Raw genomic sequence first — 22643 nt, 5'->3', positions numbered from 1 at the left:
GGCCTGCGTTACCTACCCTTCACTATCTGCAAAGACTAAACAGAGTATTGCGACTCTGTGCTTGTTTGCAAATAGAGAATCTCTCAGAAACAATCAAATGAGTAATACTAGTATTTTCAAACAATCAAACAATCAATTCGCAATTTGTCGTGTTACACGACCTTACCCGGACCGCATGGACAGTTTCTCGTCTTCCGCTTCCAGCACCTGATCGTCCTCTATTCTCCGTAATTGCTGTGGCACTCCTGATGGTTCCCAGTCAGGACCGTAGATCACTCGTGAGAGGTCTGCTCAGAACCAGTGAAGTTCGGATGATTGGCTGCCAGACGAGGGTCTATCGGGCAGGTGCACTTCCCGATCGTTGCAGTCGTTCACTCTGTCGTTGGGACCTCTCCCACTGGATCCACGTGTCGCTGATGGGCCCCACGTTTGGGACGCCAATTGTGAAAAGGTAGGGCCGAATTCGACCAAGAACCCAGCCTTCCGACTTGACCGAACTATGCTGCCGCCTGACCAACTCATGCGGGCACTATACACGAACAAACGACGCCACACCTTTACAGGCCCCACAGCCCACACGATCAAAATCTGGCACATAGCGCAGAGAGCCTTGGGATGTGAGGGAGTGCTCACGCTCGCCACGCCACTTTGGGACACGCGACGTCTGGGTACCCTGGCAAACACAAAGGGCTTTCGGCAATGGGACCTAATTGGTATATCCAAAATCGGGGACTTATGGAAAAGAGGTGAAATAATCACATTCCCAGCCCTTAAAGAAAAATATGGAATGGCAGACACCGAATACTATCGCTATGCACAAATCAAGCATGCACTACAAGCGACAATCCCGACAGGCACACAACTGACTGAATCCTCCCCCCTGGAGGACAGACTCCTTACTGAATGCCTGGCCAAAAAGGCGATCTCACTCACATATCGCAAACTTATCAATAACTTGCCCGACCCCACGGGCCAAATGGGAAATAGAACTAGGGGACATAGAGGATGAGGAATGGCTGTACGCTCTAGCATCCGCCAGGGAGGCCTCCATCCCATCACGACTCAAGTTAGTGCAATTGAAAATATTACACAGAATATACTATTCCCGCACACTCCTACATCGGCTGGGCCACATCCCGGAACCTATCGGCCTGCGCGGCTGCGGTCTCCCGGGCACATTCTTTCACATTATGTGGGACTGTCCCAGGATCCAATCATACTGGGGCCGAATACTCTCAGAAATATCGGAAGCCAGTGGAGTAGAACTACTAAGAGAGCCTAGATGTTGTTTATTAAATATTTGGTCGCCCACTGACATGAATCGAGGAATGCAAACATGGGCAACTTTGGGTCTAGCCCTCGCTAAACGGAACATTGCCAGGAACTGGGGCTCGGGGGTGACACCCACATGTACACAATGGGGGAAAGATATGGACATAGCGATGTTGGCTGAAAAGGCAGTATATGCTCTCCGAGGATGCCCCAAAAAATGGACTAGGATATGGGGGAAATGGAACGAATACAGGGGCCAGCTGTGCGACCCACCACAAGAACTGTCTGATCTTGAAAGTAGCCCGTGAGGGGGATGCCCTGAAGTGCTAAACATACACTGACTCAGAGGGAATTTTACCGAAGGGGTAGCTGTAAACCCTATATAGCTATTAACTGGAACGATGGGGAAAGAACGAATGCAAATGACGTAAAGACGTCCCTCCCCTTTGAAGTCTGTTTTTCGGAAGCACCCATGGACCGATGTGTTGCTATATTGCTAGCTGTGATCTGAGGACAATTGCAGTTGGGAGAGGGGTTGGCCTAATGGCTAAGGCGCTCGACCTCGGACCTGGGGATCTGGGTTCGAGTCTCCTGTGATTCTGGGCAAATCACTTAATCTCCCCGTGCCTAAAAATAAAAAAAAAATGAAAGTGTGTCCTCATGTAACGTAACTGGTGCTATGTAAAGCGCTCTGATACCTGATTTGGTTCGGGTCTAGTTCGCGCTATATAAAACTAAAAAAAGAAAAAAAAAACCTTCAGTATTTGCCCGGCGTTAGCCTCTCATACCATTCGAGATTACCAAACAAAGAGGCAGGCGCTGGAGACGGAAGGCAGGAAACAGGAGTTTATTCCGACGGAGCAGAACACGTCAAATCAGACAACAGGGTATCTTCTCGAGGTGCTCTAACCGCATCTCTGAGGCCTGGCCTCTTATACACAGGTTTATGGCTTTATTACATACACTGCATCCGTAATGTTTCTTTGAAGGACAGAAAAGACATCCTCGGAATCCCCGGTCCAGGCCCGTTCCCACACACATCTACAGTAGAGTTCCCACCCCGATCTCAGCATGTGGTGGTTATCGCGCAGCAGGACATTCCACTGGGAACGGGGATGTGTGTGATCAGTCGGATCTTCGCAGTGCGAAAGCATTGATTAATCCCCGCTCCTTTGATGTGAGGCGAGGTCCTACTGTAGGGGGCAATAAACTGCATCTGTTGGGCTAGGTGATGGCCTGGGATCAGGCCGGACAATCGGGCAGGGAGGAAGAGGTTATCAAAAGGCCTGTTCTTTGAATGAGATGAAAGAGCGAGGGGGTTAAGCACGGGATGTGGCTCGGAGACAGGGTCGCGTTAGAGGTGCGTTTATGGCCCAAGCAGGAGAGACCGGGGGCTGTCGGGGCGCGGGGGAATGCTTGCGAGGCCTGGGAGTGAGGGGGAGAGACGCGCAGGCTATTGGCAGTGGGCAGAGAGGCCACGACACACAAAATGGCTGCCACTTACGTGCATGATGGGGCCTAAAAGGGACAAGATGGCGTGGCCACTGTTTCACGATTTTCACTTTACTTTCAACAGTGGCTGGGGGTGAACATAAATGAACGCCGCTTATATATACCTAATTTTAGTCATTTTCCACAGTACCTCTTCTAGCTCACATGTGTAACACGGTAGGGCAACATGGCCTATTAACTGGATGTGTGACACATGTAGGGCCTTGTTACAATTGCCAATGAGTAAGGACTGCGGGGAAAAACTTTTATTGTATAGCATTAATACAACCATTTGTGTGGTAAATATTAGAGTAAAGCTAGAGTACTTAAGATCTTTCAAGACAGAGCGTTTCGATGCTGAGGTGATTGAACTGTGGTAATTGGCAGGGTGCTCAAGCAGAACGACAGGACGTATATCCGCACAAAGGCAACAAGGAAAAAGACTAATATAAAAAGTGCTCAAGAATCATAGAAGTGTGGATTACACTGGAGAAGGGGGAGACATAGAAAGCTTTATAGAGAATGGCCTGCCCAACCAATCAGAAGAGTTGGTAAATGTAAATGCAGATCAAATTCCCTAAGGATGTTTTATGCTAAATTTACACATTGTGACCCAGAAATGGCTTAGTTCTTGATTTTCCCCAAACAGGTTCCCTTTTTGATTTGGGAGATGCTCTAAGCACAAACAAATTACATCACCATCTTGGATTGTTCTCGAGGTTGCAATAATGTCTTAAGTTGCAATGGGCATCAGCTCTGGAATCAGATCCCTGACTTGCCTGTTGTTCAGTAAGTCTTGATGATCTCATAAATTGGTATGCTGCTATCCACTGCACAATTGCTGGTGGAGGGGTTATCTGTCTTAACACCACTGCAGTGCTGCATGTCTGCTTCTCAAAGGGTGGTTAGCATGTGGTTAGTGGAAGAATGTATTGTGTTGTAGGTCAAGTCAGTTTCACATACTCTTCCCCTTGAAAAAAGACAACTGTTGTTGCCTGTGAAGGTGATTGAGTGTATCCTTGCTAATTGTCTCCTACATGACTGTCTAATAATGCCTTGCCCTAGAACCAGCACTGTGGATGCATTGACTTTGCTTCAGAAGTCTTCTGCTCCAATCAATAGGTAGCTGGAGAGGACAGTAAGCTGAAACATTCATCAAAGGAATAAGGTTGCAGGCGAACTAGGGACATATTGTCATGAATATTATGACCTTTCTCTTCTTTGTATTCTCCAGGAAGCATAATTTGTTATTGAACTGAATGCAAGCATAATTGTTCAAACAGATATGTGGGTGTGAACCATCTCTGAAACTCAAAAAAGTTTTTTATTTTCTGCTATGCTCGAATTAGTTTAGTACTTGAAAGTAGCAAATTGAGGGTAGAATTGCTATAGAGATAGACATCAATTATGCTGGAGTTGTTCCTCTTACTTAGGTTTTTGGTAAACGTTGCTGCTGCCATTTTATTTGTCTTTATTGTTGTTATAATTCATATCATATGTACTAGAATAGGCTTTTGATTGTTTTTTAAAAACTTTGAACTGTATAACTCATTTTCTAGTGTTTGTGACTGTGTTTTTCCTTAATGAAAGAGGGTTTGGGGTACCGCTAATTACCCCTATAATTTCCTTTGCGATTGATAATTATCTGAAACACATCTTACTTAAATATTGCTCAGTGAATTGGGTCATGGTTGCAGTCCAACTTGTTTTCTGTCTCAGGTTGGCATATTGACTGCATCCTTGAGGCGAGAGGATCTAGGAAACCACATTTCTGATTCTAGAGCAATATAGGAAAAGTATCAATGTTTTGCCACATTTTAGAAATCAAGCTCCAGGTTGCCCTCTTGTGGTACCCTAGAATGAGTCCCCCCATTGCTACAGAGTAATGTGATGTATATGAGTCACCTCATGCCTTCACATATCCATTACTTCATCAGACGTATCTGCCCAGGTTCAAACTCCAGACATTCTCCCAATTTAAGCATACATGGACCCACTTCAGTATACTCTCACAATGACTGTGTGATCCCAGGCTTTTGATGTCCAATTCTCCCTAGTCAATCCTGACGTCCAGGTAACTGCAGCAAGGCTGTGACAGAGGAAGTGGTGCCAAACCCCTCTGCCTAAACCCCTGGCTTGCTTAATTTTGCTCTGAGATAGTACAACCACCAAAGGACTACCCCTTAGGCTATTCATAACTGCACACTATCACAAGCATGAATAACACCAAAATCCTAGGCTCACTCAATCAATCAATCAGTAAATAAAAGCTTCATTTGATTTTTTACTGAAAAATCATAAAAGCATACACTGTAAAACACATATGAATTTCACAATCAGAAATTGAATAAAATAAAATTACTTTAAAAAAAAGAAAAAGAAAAAAAGTTCAATGGCACAAAATTCATATGAGAGTAGTTGTTCTGCATTTAGGCATCCAAATGCACATGGCGGTGCCTGCAAGGCACCGCCAGCATAAACCCATTGTACCTTGTCTCGCAAGGCGGGTGGTAAAGGACCGCCTTGCGGGACCAGGGCGGACGGTCTTTCTGTCCGCCGCGGACCAATCCCATTCCTACTGCCATCCTGATGTGGCGGTGGGAATATTGAGGTTGATGGCGGGCGGTCCCCACCACCGAGCTGGCGGTCCTCACCGCCGGCCCAGTGGTGGTAGAACACCCGCCATCGTAATCGGCCCCTATTTCTCCTGTTTATTCTTCCAAAAAAAGTTTATCCGAAGCAAAACAAGTAGTTATAGCTTATATAAAGTAACCCATGGGCACCAGCAGTGAGGCACCAACTGAAACAGTTTCCCTTGAGAAGCTTTAAATGCAAATGAATGTTAAATTGTTGAAATCAAAGTGTTCCTTCCTTGCTGACACAATGAAATGTGAATAGTTTCCAGCATTGTGAGCTAAATTTTGCAACTATCAAAGTAAGCTCTTAAATATTCAATGGCATTCTATTCATATGAAAAAATAACTAGCTGACAAGCTTTTACGACATATCAAGCACAACTGTGAAAAATATGGCGCTTGGGTAGTTAAATAACATACAATATGTTTACAGATATTCCTTTACTGTGAGCGGACAAAGTAGCTTTTGATAAGCATTGCAGAATTATTTACAAAACAATGCTCTTTAAATGTACCTCTTCTAGCTCACATGTGTAACACGGTACGGCAACATGGCCTATTAACTGGATGTGTGACACATGTAGGGCCTTGTTACAATTGTCAATGAGTAAGGACTGCGGGGAAAAACTTTTATTGTATAGCATTAATACAACCATTTGTGTGGTAAATATTAGAGTAAAGCTAGAGTACTTAAGATCTTTCAAGACAGAGCGTTTCGATGCTGAGGTGATTGAACTGTGGTAATTGGCAGGGTGCTCAAGCAGAACGACAGGACGTATATCCGCACAAAGGCAACAAGGAAAAAGACTAATATAAAAAGTGCTCAAGAATCATAGAAGTGTGGATTACACTGGAGAAGGGGGAGACATAGAAAGCTTTATAGAGAATGGCCTGCCCAACCAGTCAGAAGAGTTGGTAAATGTAAATGCAGATCAAATTCCCTAAGGATGTTTTATGCTAAATGTACACATTGTGACCCAGAAATGGCTTAGTTCTTGATTTTCCCCAAACAGGTTCCCTTTTTGATTTGGGAGATGCTCTAAGCACAAACAAATTACATAAACATCTTGGATTGTTCTCGAGGTTGCAATAATGTCTTAAGTTGCAATGGGCATCAGCTCTGGAATCAGATCCCTGACTTGCCTGTTGTTCAGTAAGTCTTGATGATCTCATAAATTGGTATGCTGCTATCCACTGCACAATTGCTGGTGGAGGGGTTATCTGTCTTAACACCACTGCAGTGCTGCATGTCTGCTTCTCAAAGGGTGGTTAGCATGTGGTTAGTGGAAGAATGTATTGTGTTGTAGGTCAAGTCAGTTTCACATACTCTTCCCCTTGAAAAAAGACAACTGTTGTTGCCTGTGAAGGTGATTGAGTGTATCCTTGCTAATTGTCTCCTACATGACTGTCAAATAATGCCTTGCCCTAGAACCAGCACTGTGGATGCATGGACTTTGCTTCAGAAGTCTTCTGCTCCAATCAATAGGTAGCTGGAGAGGACAGTAAGCTGAAACATTCATCAAAGGAATAAGGTTGCAGGCGAACTAGGGACATATTGTCATGAATATTATGACCTTTCTCTTCTTTGTATTCTCCAGGAAGCATAATTTGTTATTGAACTGAACCCAAGCTTAATTGTACAAACTGATATGTGGGTGTGAACCATCTCTGAAACTCAAAAAAGTTTTTTATTTTCTGCTATGCTCGAATTAGTTTAGTACTTGAAAGTAGCAAATTGAGGGTAGAATTGCTATAGAGATAGACAGCAATTATGCTGGAGTTGTTCCCCTTACTTAGGCTTTTGATAAACGTTCCTGCTGCCATTTTATTTATCTTTATTGTTGTTATAATTCATATCATATGTACTAGAATAGGCTTTTGATTGTTTTTTAAAAACTTTGAACTGTATAACTCATTTTCTAGTGTTTGTGACTGTATTTTTCCTTAATGAAAGAGGGTTTGGGGTACCACTAATTACCCCTATAATTTCCTTTGGGATTGATCATTATCTGAAACACATCTTACTTACATATTTCTCAGTGAATTGGGTCATGGTTGCAGTCCAACTTGTTTTCTGTCTCAGGTTGGCATATTGACTGCATCCTTGAGGCGAGAGGATCTAGGAAACCACATTTCTGATTCTAGAGCAATATAGAAAAAGTATCAATGTTTTGCCACATTTTAGAAATCAAGCTCCAGGTTGCCCTCTTGTGCTGCCCTAGAATGAGCACCCCCATTGCTACAGAGTAATGTGATGTATGTGAGTCACCTCATGCCTTCACAGATCCATTACTTCATCACACGTATCTGCCCAGGTTCAAACTCCAGACATTCTACCAATTTAAGCATACATGGACCCACTTCAGTATACTCTCACAATGACTGTGTGATCCCAGACTTTTGATGTCCATCCTGACTTCCAGGTAACTGCAGCAAGGCTGTGACAGAGGAAGTGGTGCCAAACCCCTCTGCCTAAACCCCTGGCTTGCTTAATTTTGCCCTGAGATAGTACAACCACCAAAAGACTACCCCTTAGGCTATTCATAAGTGTACACTATCACAAGCATAAATAACACCAAAATCCTAGGCTCACTCAATCAATCAACCAGTCAATAAAAACTTTATTTTAGTTTTTTACTGAAAAATCATAAAAGCATACACTGTAAAACACATATGAATTTCACAATCAGAAACTGAATACAATAAAATTACTTTAAAGAAAAAGAAAAAGAAAAAAAAGTTCAATGGCACAAAATTCATATAAGAATAGTTGTTCTGCATTTTATTACACTTTTTAAAAATGATGCAATTGACCTCGCAAAACAATCATTATCTAAAAATTGTAATAATAAAAATGCTGGACGGCTTTGTTTCAGACCCAATAACCTCAAAATTGGTAAAATCTATCTCCTTCTTTGCATTTCATAGAATTTACAAAATAAAACTACATGTGTTGTTGATTGCTGGGACAGGTCATCATATAGGCAATTGCACAATGTTTTGGACCAATCGTTTATTGTGGCAAAACTTATTAAATGATGAAAGATCCCAAATGTGTATGTAAATGTAATGTGTATAGGCATTTATATAGCGCACTACTTACCCGTAGGGTCCCAAGGCGCTTCGACCGCTGCGAAACCCTTCCTGGCTTCCCTGAGAGATGGTCCCTTAATGGGTATCTCCAGGGTGAGACCAGGCATCCCCGGCGGTCTGGTGGGGCCGTTAGTGAAGATGAGGCAAGCTAATGCCCAGAGTTGCCGAGTGTGATCGCTGATCAGAGTGGGCACCGAGGCGAGAGAATTATCGAGTCCGCTGACCCTGGTCCAGAAACCTGCCGCGCCGGGAATCGAACCCTGGTCCCGGGCCGTCCTCTGCTCTCGGGTCTGCCGCCTCTAACCAGTGAGCCACACTACTTCACTTCATAAAATGGGTCAGCTAGTGTAGGGACTATTTATGGTTTTCTCTGCACTATTGGATCACTTCCATTAAGTCTGTGTAATTTTACTGTCAATACACCGGCTCATATAAAGAACACGTATTCGGTTATTAGTTCCCAATGGGCCAATAAAGAATGGTTCGTAAGTGGTGTCGACCAAATTTATAACTTGCCAGACAATGCTTTATGGTACTTTAGCCATGGGACGCTTCATGAAGCATTATTTAGTCAAAATGTAGATATTATCTAATGTGGACACGTGGTCATTCGTATTATTATAGCACGTACCTACCCAGTGCCATGACACAATTTCTGGTCATGCTGATGGTCACAAATCGAATGAAGGCGTGGTAAATAAATTGTTTGACTTTTTTCATGCCAGTAATGATTGTGCTGTTTTAATTCAGTTTTGAATATCCCTGGAAGATTATCTAGTATATCTATCTATTGCTTCTGCCTGGTGGTGCCTGAAGGGAAGTTTTTTCAAACTTTCATGCTGGCCCTTGCGTCATGGAAAGCTCTGGGTGCATTGTGTGACACCATGGATAACTCTGATTCTGTCATGTTTCCTGTTAATTAGGCCCTTCTGAGAGCAATTGGATGCACCCATTTCGTATTGCTTTATTAACCTTCCTGCTTCCTCAAATTTGCTTGAATATGCACCATTCATCCACCCTTTTTTCAAGGTTTTCACGGGGGGAGAACCCCCTGTAGGTTTTTCACGCTTGCTCTCTGTGCTCGCTCGCCCCGTTGCAGTACAGCAATAATTTTACGCCTCATCACTTTCAAATGTCACCAGCCACCACTTCTAATTGCTCTGTACCTCCTACTCAGCCCCTATTTGAATATGCTCTAAGCACTACAAACAGATAGGTATCTCTTCATCCTTGAAAGAAACACAGACCAACTACTCTGACATTATTTCCATTGCGTGTCTGCCGTCCTAAGTGCCAAATATGTTACAAGCCCCATGGATGGGAGTCCAAACATTGTGATATATAACGAGGTCTTAAATAATAGTCAGATATCCAAGGGTAAGAGTACTGCAGTTTGAGATTAGGAGGGTTAGGGCTAGAATCGTGACTGCTTTTGTGTGGCAATGGCAAGAGCCAGACCACATACCAGCTGGTACACAGAGGAACTCCGGCTGATTAAACGCCAACGCAAGCAACAGGGGTGCAAGTGGAGAATGAGCCAAGATACCACAGACAAAAAACTTTTTCAAATCCACCCTAAAGCACTACCTGCAGGAAATCCGGAACACCAAGTGCACAGTTCTTGTAAACCACATCAACACCAGCATGAACACCAAGCAAAGTCTCCCCCATGCCCCAGCCACCTCCAGCAACATCACTGCCTAACAAGACCTCTGCACCAAATCCCAGAATTCTTGTGCAATAGAATCACCTCTATATACAGCGACTTCGACCCTCAACCAGAACTTGTCATCCTCACAACTCCACTCCGGTAAACATCCTTTACAACGAAACTTTTACAACGCAGTGCTTTTACAACGCAGGTTTTACAACGAAAACCATTACAACGCATTGCGCTGGGGGGCGCTCTAGGATAGGGAATAGATTTAATTTACTATCCAACACCTTCCCTAGTGTCCACGGGGACTGGAGTTGGAATAGTAAATTAAACTATTCACTATCCAGCACCCCAAAGCGCTATGCGTTGTAAAGGTTTGCGTTGTAAAAACCACGTTGTAACAGCATGCGTGGTAAAAGCATGCGTTGTAACGCCATACATCCCTCAACTCCCCATCACAGCTGAAGAACGAGCCCTAACCATGTGGCCCACCATCACCGCTGACTGACTAAACGGATGCACCAATCCATCCACTCCAATGCACAATCTGTCCCTTGCCCCTACCATGCCTTTCACCAAAGGATGCCTACTAATCAGCAATGGTTGAACACCCATCCGTAATGCCTTATTTGATTCAGCCTCTTTCCTGTACAAATGGAAACATGCCACCATCTGTGCCCTGCTCAAGACACTCTCCGCTGACCTTGCCACACTGGTCACCTACAGACCTTTCTCCCACCTACCATACTAGAACAGGGTCTCAGAGAATCTCATCAACTGGTGCTTCATGGAACACTGCAACAACCACTAGCTCCTAGGTGCCATGGAGTCTAGTTTCAGCCAAACCAAAGCATATAAACATCTTGCACAGATGGCATCCTCATTATCCTAGACTGAAGCGATATGGCAACCCACATTCTCCTGCACATCTCTAGAGCATTTGACATGGTCTCACACTCCATCCTCATCAGAAGCCTACACGGGATTAGCATCCAAGGATCCACTCTCCACTGCATCTGCTCCTTATTGACGAACAGAACACAAGCTGTCCGCGTGGCACCTTACTCCTTAGAAGCCAGAAATGTCATCTATGGAGTACCGCAAGGGTCGACCCTAAGTCTCACCCTCTTCAACAAATACATGATCCCTCTGGCCAAATTAATCTGTGCATATGACAACATCCTCTCCTAAACCAACGACACACAACTCGATCTTTCTCTATCGGACAAGTCCTGCAACAACAAAATCAAGTTCACCATTTGCATGACCGAAGTCGCTAATGTGACGAAAAGCCACTGTCTCAAGCTCAACACCCAATAGGATAGAAGTAGTGATGTTCTGTAAGATCACTTCACAATGCAACTCCAACTGGTGAACGGCCAAACTCAGACCCAGCACCCAAGCCAGGAACATAGGAATTATCATTGACAGTAAACTGGACATGAATATACAGGTCAGTCCTGTCACTGCATCCTGCTTCCACAGCCTCAAAATGCTAAAGAAGTTCTTCAAATGGCTCCATAGTAAAACGGAAGCTGATGCCCTCATCACGAGCAAGTTGAACTATGGAAGCACATTTTATGCCGGTAAATGCAGGCAACTCAAACAGAAGACAAACCATCTAGATCTCAGAAGGCTCTGTGTTTCATGCCCAGAATTAAGGCAGGCAAAGCACCATCCTATCTGAGCACCCTTGTCCATCAATATTGCCCCCCAAGAACATTACGCTCCTCCAGCCAAAATAAGTTTCAGATACCTAGGATTAACCGAGTAAGACTGGGCGGACGTTCTTTTTTTTACCTGGCCCCCTCTCTCTGGAATTCTCTCCCAATTCAGCTTCGCACGGACGAATGCTACCTCCAATTCCGTAAGAACTTAAAAACATGGTTGTTTAACCAATAATCTTCCCATAATCCCTCTGTCTCCTTCTGTATTTTCGCTCATTATGTCCTTACCGCCGGGAAACCTCAGGGTAGCTGCGCGCTCTACAAAAATAAATATAATAATAATAATAATAAGGCAGACTCATCCGCAACCTCCCATGCAGAAATGACATCACACCATACCTCATGGAGCTCCACTGGCACCCTATACAAAAAGGTGCTCAATTTAACCTCCTCACTCACATGTTCAATGTACTACACAATTTAGGCCTACCGTAACATTTGCATCTCCTTCCACCAACCAACTGACACCTACGCTTTACAGGACCTCTACTCAAAAACATGCCACGCATACACGGAACTAGATCTGGAGGGTGGACTTTTTCTGAAGTCACTCCTAAGGCATGGAATGACCTCCCAATTCACAGCAGAGCCTCCTTATCTCTTCCTGAGCTCTGCAAGAAGCTGAAGACTTAGCTATTCAATTAAATACCCTGCCCTAAGCAAGGCTAGACACACACTTGCTCAGCATCAGGATCCCCTCACGGATGAAAGAGCACTTTAAAAATATACTTACCTTCACATAGCATACTAATGGTCAATTTCACAAAAGCATTTTCATGTGAGTATTTCTGTTTTTCTCCAGATTTAGGTATGACTCAAATTTACAGGAGCAAGGCATGCTTATTCTCTGGCCTGAATCACAAAGTTTATTTCAGTGATTATGCACGTCTTACTCCTTTATTACCAGAGCCATATATGCATGACTGAAGCTGAATTGGTCTGCATAAACTGGTCCTCGTTAACTGCATTGTGTTGCACTGTATTTTAACATTTGTATACTGCGTAATTCTACTGGTGTGACCCAAAGTGCATTGTGCAGGTGAGCAGAGAGTGGCTAGAAGACCTTCTACAGGTTGGTATTGGTCTACTGTGATGCAGGCATTGCAGAGATATGCTGATGAAGCCCAAATATTCTGGAGAGATAGATGGGTGTGGATCTTGGTTTTGCCATGAATCTGTAAGTTCAGCACTTGAAGTGCAATAATAAATACAAAAGAATCATCATTGTGCATGCTTAGTTTGAGATATAATTATGTGTTACTGTTGTTTCAAGGAGAGTAACATTAATTTGTCTGTTAGCAAAGCACCGTAGCTCGAAATGATTCCTATTGGTTCACGGACAACAAAAATACAGCAAGAGGATAAAAGTCTTGTTTGTTCAGGCTCATAAGGCCTGGTCACATGCTCTTTTGCACTATTCTACATACTGGCCATGATTACAAGTGCAGGGCTATACTCCAATCCCTGTGCAGACACTCTCACAGTTTTCCCCTAATATATTCTGGCAGGTAAAACCTGAAACATTTATCAGGGGGGAAGGCGCATGAGAAAAGGCAAAACATAGAGATTTGGTGTGTCAATTACTGATTCTGCATGTTATGCCTCGTTTGTAAGTAAAAAAATCAGAATAGGATGTGTTTGACACATGTGATAAAACACCTCACTTCGAGTAATGGTATTTACCTGATATGGTAAATATCTCACCTATTCCACCTAACCTTACTTGCAAGTGTTGGCTTGCTACATTTCTGATTGTTGCCTCCAGTGGGAAAATAATTAGTGTTAACATTTTGGAGCTCACCTGTTTAAGGCTTGCAGTTTGTAGTTTGGAGGCTGCTTTGTCCTGCAATCCATGGTGCAAGTTTCTCAATGGAGTGGTAATAATGCACCCAGTAAATTCTGCATCCTATGGGTTTGGTATTTAATGGGAAAGTTATTACTACACCAAATGATAGGCAAGTTGCAAAGATGCCCTCTGTCTAGGCAATATAGGAAAGATCCACAATCTTGCTCGTTTTAATACTGTGCATAAACCCCCCCTGGTGCAAATTAAAACCAGTACCTTGCTTTGTGATCTACACGGGAGTTTTACATCTATGTTTATCTTTCACTGTCGTCGAGATATATTAACATTCCAACAGAGAATCACGCCGCTTTTATCGGCAGGAAACTGCCGATAAAGCGGCGATAATGGCCTTGATAATATGCTCTATGAATTCCAATCGAAGCCCATGTTAGATGTGTTCACATCTAACATGGGCTTCGATTGGAATTCATAGAGCATATTATCAAGGCCATTATCGCCGCTTTATCAGCAGTTTCCTGCCGATAAAAGCGGCGATAATGTATCGCCTGTCCTTGATAATATGCCCCTCAGTTCTGCACATCAGCACTAATTCGACAGCCACGTAAAAATCAAAAATATTTGGGCATATTATCAAGAAACAGAGTTAAAATTATCGCCGCTTTAGTGGAAGGAAACTGGCGCTAAAGCGGCGATAATGGGCTTGATAATTGCCCTTGTAAATTTCCATAGAAGCATGTTCTTGTGTGAACATAGGCTTCTATTGGAATTCTCAAGGGCATATTTTCAAGCCCATTATCGCCGATTTAGCGCCAGTTTCCTGCCGCTAAAGCGGCGATAATTTTAACTCTGTTTATTGATAATATGCCCCATTGTTATTTTATTTTAGGATCCATTTCTCCTTAAGGGAAATAAAAATGCTATTTAAGCAAAAATTGATCCATTTGGAAATGTAAAAAAAAAGTCTTGGCTGTCCTTCCTGTGTTACCACAGACAGAATGAGAAATGAAGGCTGAAGGGTCTCGGCCAGTTTCAGGAAAACATGTCCACCGAGGTCAGGAAGAAATGGGAGACCGCTCATTTGGCTGCTCCCGGGGAGATATTCAATAACTCTTTTCCCCTTTATTCTGCGGGACACGGCCTCATTTGCTCAACTTGGGGTGACAGCAGCGAGTTTTGTCAGAACATAGCTGGACTTTTAAATGAGCTGGCTCTCGCAGGCGGCAGGAAACATCCTTTATCTTAGCAACAGGAGGGCATGGAAATGCAACTTTTTTTGGCAGCGGCAATACAAATCGAGTGTTTTTGAGGGTTTGACCTGTACCATGTGGAAGGAATGCTCCGCTTTCCTTTGACAGTGTGATTTCCTGCCTCACGTTTGAAATGTTGTCCGGGCCGGGCCACTGAAGAAAGTCAACATGAATTTAGTTGAGAGGAAACTCAAGTTTGTCTGGAAGTTTGGCAGCAGACATGTGCATTGTGGAGCAAGAAACTAATGAACTCTTCTTTCTCTTTTTTCAGATTTCCTAAGATTTGGGCTGTTTATTTTAGGGTCTCTAGGCAGTCTGGAGCCTTTCAAATCGAAACAACAGCTAAACAGACCCGTGGGTCTATTTTTGAAGTCACCATTGTTTTGCCGTGACTAGGTCACCTTAATTCATTGCTACAGAATTTATAAGTTATCATATGAACACGTTTAAGTCACTCACGTTTGCCACCAAGAAGAGCTAAACTGCAGCTCTCGTAAGCGGCCAGGTTAATTTGTATATATGTGTGGTAAATCCTCTATTGCACATATCGCAATAAAGAGATTTGTGATAGTGGCAGGTCAACCCTGCTGGTGTTTATTGGGGAGAAAAATGCCTAGGGCCTCATTTATGAAAAGTGACGCATCGCTGCGTGAAAACAGCGATGCGTCACTTTTCATTGCGCCCTCCTTGCGACACCAATGATGCGTCATATTTACAGTATGACGCATCATTGAGCAAGGAGTTACAGATACGTCAGTATTTCTGACGTATCTGTATGGCGCAAAAGTGACGCATTGCTGGAGTGTGTCACAAAAGTGACGCAACTTCACCAATGTATCCTTTCACATGGGGCAAGCCCCATGTGTAAGGGCCTGCATCAGTCTTACGCCTGCTGTGAGGCAGGCGTAAGAAATTGACGCATTTGTCTCCTAGAAGTGGCGCAGTGAAATCACATAGATTTCACTGCATCACTTCTACGACCCTTTCTTGCGTAAATACGCCCCCCTGCATACATTATACCTGGCGCAGGTATAATGTGGCGCAGGGGTTTACAAAGTGACGCATCTACCTAGATGCGTCACTTTGTAAATATGGTGCAACAAGTCGCATTTTTTACGCCACTGGTGCGTCACAAAAAGTGACGTACCAGCGGCGTAAAAGTGACGCATAGCCTCATAAATGAGGCCCCTGGTATTTAGAGGAACAAGCAAATTGTGGTGCGGGAATCCCCAACATCTGCATGTAATTCCTAAAAACCTCGTATTTGAGTGGTATGTATCGCACCCAAAAAATTCCAACTTAGCAGAGTCAGATTTTACCAAGTGTAGTAAATATAACACCAATTGCCGGACCACTCGTGATGAGTGTTGAAATTGGCAATGTATATACACATAAGCGGCGTTCATTTGTGTTCACTGTACCTCTTGTCGTAAGCAGAATGGATATTGCAAAACACTGACTGTGTTATCCCGCCAGCATAGACCCATGCACACATATATACAACAGCCATTTTAGGTGCCATGGTCTCCCTGTTCGCGATCAATCATCAGCGCCCTTCCCTGACCCTGCAAGCATCCCCCATGCACCCCGACGGCCCCGCTCTCACATGCACAAGTCATGAGCCCTCCCCTCCCGCATGACTCTGTCTCTGAGAATCGCACCCCGCGCCAGACCAACACCTCCTTTCCCTCCATGAATACCCCTCCTTTGATGACCTCTTCCTCCGAACCTAATTGTCTACATGGACCGCTGGTCACCCCTTAGCCTGAGGATACAGTTTATTGCCCACTACTGTATGCACTCGCCTCTCTTAAAAAGAGCCACTATTGATCATGACCTCCCCACCCCCCGAGATTCGATCAGGAGCACACATTCCAAAGGAATCAGCAGAACACTCAGCTGCGTGACAGCCCCCTCCTATTGTATGGAGGATAAGGGCCCCTACTGTAGCCACGTGTTGGAATATCTTCATACTCCACAATGTCTTGATTGTAATGAAGGATGTCTGTGTGCCATAAACCTGTGTATAAAAGACGAAGCCTCAGAGAAACTTGTTAGAGCACCTCCCGAAGACACTATGCGAGTGTCCCAAATGACATGCTCTCCTCATGAGAAATAAAACTCTATTCTTGTTTTCCTACTTCCAGTGCCCGTCTCTTCATTTGGTAATTATTTACGATGGGAACTAAGAGGCGCCTTGCGCCAGCAGCCTGGGCATCCGGTGCGTTATGGGCTGACTCTTCTACAATTGGCGTCCCAACGCGGGGTCCATCAGCGACATAAGGTCCGGTAAGAGAGGTCCAGACGATGGGGAGAACATCTAAATGATTGGAGTATACCTGCCTTGAGAGGGCCCTCGTCCGGCTGCCGATTGAATGAACTTCACCGATTCCGAACGGACCTCTCTCAAGTGACCTATTGTCCTGACTGGAATCCCACAGGAATGCTGCGGTAAAAAAACATGGAGAAAGAGAACGATCGGGCGCTGGAAAAAGGAAGGTGAAGAACTGTCCACATGGTCCGGTCCGGGTAAGGTCGCAACACACGACAAATTGCGAAATTGATTGATTGATTGTTTGAAAATACTAGTATTACTCACTTTATTGTCTCTGAGAGATTCTCTATTTGCAAACAAGCACAGAGTCGCCATACTCTGTTTAGTCTTTGCAGATAGTGAAGGATAGGTAATGCAGACTTTTGTCCCCATTGTAATCCGTCATACCTATTTTTCTCCCCATTGATTGATTGTTTGAATCGAGCATTGAATTGTTCGAAGTTGGTTCTCTTAAGGATCATTCTCTGCCTACAAACGGGGAAGAATAGGAATATTTTCTCTCCCTTTGCAGATAGTGAAGGGTAGGTAACGCAGGCTTTTGCCCCCAATTGTAACCCGTCGTGCCTATTTCGTTCCTCATTGATTGATTGTTTGCCCGAACATTGACTGTTTGGGAATTGGTTCTTTTTGGAGGTATTCCCTGTTTGCAAATAAACGTAGGAAAATCTTTGCAAGTAGTGAAAGGGTAGGTAATGCGGACCTTTGTCCCCCGTTGTAATCTGTCATGCCTATCTACTCCCCACTGATTGATGCACCAGTCTCACCCGGACCATTCACTAGAGGTAGGTCATCTGGCCCGACCAGAGAGCACCCCTAGTGAAAAGGACATATGCAATAATAACGAAGTGATCACTGTATCCTGTTAACAGAAACTTTAGCATGAAACAACCTGGAAAGAAAGGAATAGGAAAACGAAATCAGTAGGCCACTGATGAACTTTTTATTAAATAACGAACAAGGAAACGATAACAATACTTAATGATAAAACCTATTATTGTCCTAGAAACAAGAAACGTTAGAAATAAGCCCGTAATAAGAAACCTGAAAATGATAAGAGAAGCCAAGCTTGACATTGCGACGGCCATGAGGCAACGAGGCTTCACCGCCCCTCGCTGCTCCAAACATGTCTGTCCCACCGCCTGCCACGCCCAAATAACGGCAACCTGGGAAAGATACAAGTCAGCAGACATCCGCCCCCATTCTGGAACCTCCCAAAGTGCAACAGGTTTACGGCTACGACCAGCAACACATGTAGGGCGGGTCCTGCTGCCAACCGTCGGCCGGAGATCATAAGAGGCCGAGGCCGACGGGATCCGGCCGCGGTGGCTGCTACGACAACACTGGAGAGTTGCAGGGGGGGGAATGTCCATGTCCTCGACCCCCCCCTCTCTCTCCCAGTCTGGACCAGCATCCATGGAGGGCCTGGGAGTGGAGAGGCCACTACATGAAAGGCCCAGGAGAGGCGCCACGCGCCAAGGTCTGTCCCAAGGATGGACTAAGGGACCCGTTCCTGGGGCCGTGGCAAGGAGCGTCCGGCCACCATCAACCAGAGGCCCGCCCCAAAAGACGCACTGGACGTTTCTTCTTTCTTCTATAATGGCTGCGACAACCCTGGGGGGGGATGTCTTGCACATGCCTCCGACCCCCCCCCCTCGTCCTCATCGCCTGGTCCGGCCATAACAAATGTCATGCGAGACGCCGTGGGGTGCACTGGGAGGGAGAGACGGTGCAAACAAGCCTCTCCCGCCTCCCCAGGTGGAGGCTCCCCAGCTGCACCCTAGGCGCTCCACGCGCCCGGAAAAAGGGTTCATCCACTGTGGCGAATGCTGCGACACCTCGCCCGGCAGGTTGGAGCCCGTCTGCTCATTTGACCCCGCGATCGCCGGTAGCTGCCGAACTCTCAAAATGGCGGTCGACCTTGCAAGAGCGGGCCCAGCATGAAGGAATGGCCCGGTTGCTTGTGGATGCCACCGTCATAAAAGTTCTCCTCACCCTTGAAGAGTCTAGAGGAGCCGCGGGAGTCCCCGACCCCCCCGCAGATACCCCCGATGGGGAATGACTGCCATGATTGCCCTCGGAACGAGGGAAATGTAGCCGCAGGACGTCGGCGCTCCCATGCTGGCGCCAGCCTCAGTTAGAATGACTAGAATCCTGCAGACTACAGTTCGGATCAGTTCCGGTGAAAACCCAGTATGACCCGGTAGGAAAATTGTTGCCTCCCCCCCTTTTTTGACTGATGGTTCAGACCACCGATCCTTTCTTTTGCCCTTTAACGGAACTTTTGGACTGCCAAAGGAAGCTCTGGGCCAACCACGAGTTAGTAGAGATTTAGACTATGCCTGGTTCTGCCTGACTGCACCCAAAATGGCGCCGATGCAAATGAAACTTTCAACTCCTTGTTGTACCCCGATTGTTCAGCCCTGGTGTCATGAGATATGTATGCAGGTTTTTTTAACCACATGGATTGATATAGGATGTGTACTGATTATATGTTCGGACAATTAATTGATTCAGGATCTGTACTGTCAGTTCGGGAAATGAATTGATATGGGATGGGTACTGGTTATATGTTCGGACAATGAATTGATATTGGATGGGTACTGATTATGTGTTCAGACAGTAAATCGACATCAGATGGGTATTGATTGAACATTCGGACAATGAATTGTTGTTAAGTTTGACGCATCATGATTATTGAAAGTTCGAAGCCCAACACTTATGACACTCGCTCACACTGAAGTCTCGACATGATTTTATTGCACTTTTCGCACTTTTTATTATGAAATAAACGACTACCGACTCCATTAAAGTTTTTCACTAATAGGTATCCCCACATATACAGTTCCAGCCTGCTCCGTGGCCGGCCCACGGGGTTGTAGGCCCGTATTTGTGCACCGACATTCTTATTAAAGATTTTTGGAGAAAGCAAATATAGTTGTCCCGCGTAAATTGATAAGTTTCGAATGAATGATCACTATTTTCGATATAACTAAATTATAGGTGAAATGACCCAGCTCGATTAGATAAGGGTTAAAGGGTATAGTACGCAGAAATACTGCAAATATGAATGGTCCAGGTTTTGTTGTATGTACTTTGCACATTTTTGTACAGCCTAAAGCAACCGCTAAAAGACCCTGGAATTCAGTCTATACTTTATATGCCACCTGTATCAGGAAAATTGTGCTAAAATGCCCCTAGGTGCTCCGAAGGAGTGCCATCTGGACTCCCTACATACGATCCGTAATACCACACTTGGGTGACCTATGCCATCCACCGGCCTCCGATAATCATCCCTCCCACACTAAAAGGTTCATCTGGGCTTAAATGCCGAGTTGGCAAGAACTGCGTTCCGTGGAGATAGACCGAGTATGTAGTAAGTAAAAGCCTTTTCGGGTTTATGCGCGCTGATGTATTCTTAAATGCTGCCCCCGCCCCCTCCTTTTTCCCTCCCTCTGCAGGTCACATCGGAATATCGATTAATGTATGAAAACAGTGATCTAGCGGACGAAGAGACGGGAAAAAGGGTTTGATTATGGTACCTAACCGCAACAAACAAACCATGACTATTTTTCTCCCTGAACTTAGCGCCTGGGAGGACAGCCTGAAGCGGGAACTACGAAATATGACGTCGCTTGGTACCCCAAATAATGCAACCAAAAATGACATACAATAATGAATATATTCCTAAGTTTATCTAAATAAGGAAAGTTTAAGGAATATTCCGAGGTAAGGTTTACACAAGTATCCTCCGCCGGGAGGACTAGGAATATTGCCAATATTTAAAAACCTACTACCTCCTTTTTCGCATCCTCATAGACATGTAACTCAAAGCTGCCCCATTATTCTCCAATCGACACCAACTGTTGTCTCAGCCTAGAAACACATTTACTAAAATGACTCGAAAATACCACCGTGAGCATTAGCCCGATCAGGTTAGTTCATGACCAATTGCCAAAGGCGTAAGTGTGTACAATCAAAGCCACCAGTAAAGGCAGCCGACGGTTAAAAGAGAAGAAAAAGGTAAAAAGAGCTTAGGATGCTAAGGATGTGCAGCATACAGGAAAAGATAATTTTGGCCAATAACTGTTCTATGTTTTGCCTTGGATTTTTGTACATAATACATGTACTGTCTTCCCCGTCTAAGTTTGTGTATACGTGATGCATGGATCTACGTCATCCCTCTGCCTGTGTTTCCATAGTACTTAATCCCTGTTGTTCTGTGTTATGTGCGCACTGAATCGACCATTATTGTACACGTCTCTCTCTCTCTCTCTCTCTCCCTCTTTCTATCTCGCTCCATGTCACACGTGTACAGAATGGACCATTTAGAGTACGGTCTCTCTCCCTCTCTCTCTCTCTCTCTCTCTCTCTCTCTCTCTCTCTCTCTCTCTCTCTCGCTCTCTCTCTCTCTCTTCAAATCCCCCTGTTCCCTCTTCCCTTGTATGGTGACGTTGTGCCCCTCCGGCATAAAACATAATTGGGTTTCCTCGAACACAAAGGTGTTCAGCAAAATTGACCGAAACCAAAACGATTGTGACTTGCCATATTACTACCTCTCCTTTCTGCAAACGATAGAACCCGAGTTGGTAATGAAAGAAAGGACAGGTCAGACGACTGATGTCCCCTAATCTGGCCTTTTTATAGGGGGACTATAACGTCAATGGTCTTCTGTTTTTCAGTTCATTAGAAATGCGATCCCCAATGCCCAGATTGTCCCACCCCTCTGCACTTAAGTGCGGATGTCCAGAGTGCCCCACTTCTCCCGATCGACCCCAGCTCCCTGTCCAAAGCGTCCCCGTTACCCCCTATCAAACCCAGCTTCATGTCAGCTACCCCCAAAGCGAAATTGATGACCTTCATTAACGGCCACTCCCCAAGAAAAGCATGTTTTACATCTGCCCCCTACCCCTTCTTCATGACGATAACAAGAGTTAGCCGACCCCGGAGGGAAATGTAAGATTGTCGATACTTGGGTTAAAGGGAAGGACGAGTCTCTACATAAGGACTCAATTTTGAGTTTTGATGTAATGCACTGTGTATAAAGGTCAAATTTGTCTCCACATACTCACGAATGAACGCCAAACAGGTTTTATGAATTCAATGGTAATGCCCTCCTACATACACCATAAATGATGACTTCTGACTGTGATCGATGAACTTATCTCCCACCTACTTAGGATTGAGGACGGAATTGAGATGTATAAATGTCTTCTCCTGCCAGTTGTTCTAAAACTTGTTTTTACCCATTCAAAGATACAATCACCGGAGGAGAGGAGCTGGACGTGACGCACAGCCTGGCCACAGATCATGAAGCACGTGTGACCGCGACAAAAGGTGGAGCCACCGAGCAACGAGACGCGGGACGAGGCACCACTCTC

Source organism: Lissotriton helveticus, chromosome 12 (genome assembly GCF_964261635.1).
Source record: "Lissotriton helveticus chromosome 12, aLisHel1.1, whole genome shotgun sequence".
NCBI classification, from domain to species: domain Eukaryota; kingdom Metazoa; phylum Chordata; class Amphibia; order Caudata; family Salamandridae; genus Lissotriton; species Lissotriton helveticus.
The sequence above is the reverse complement of the archived record's forward strand: the minus strand, read 5'-3'. Positions refer to the sequence as shown.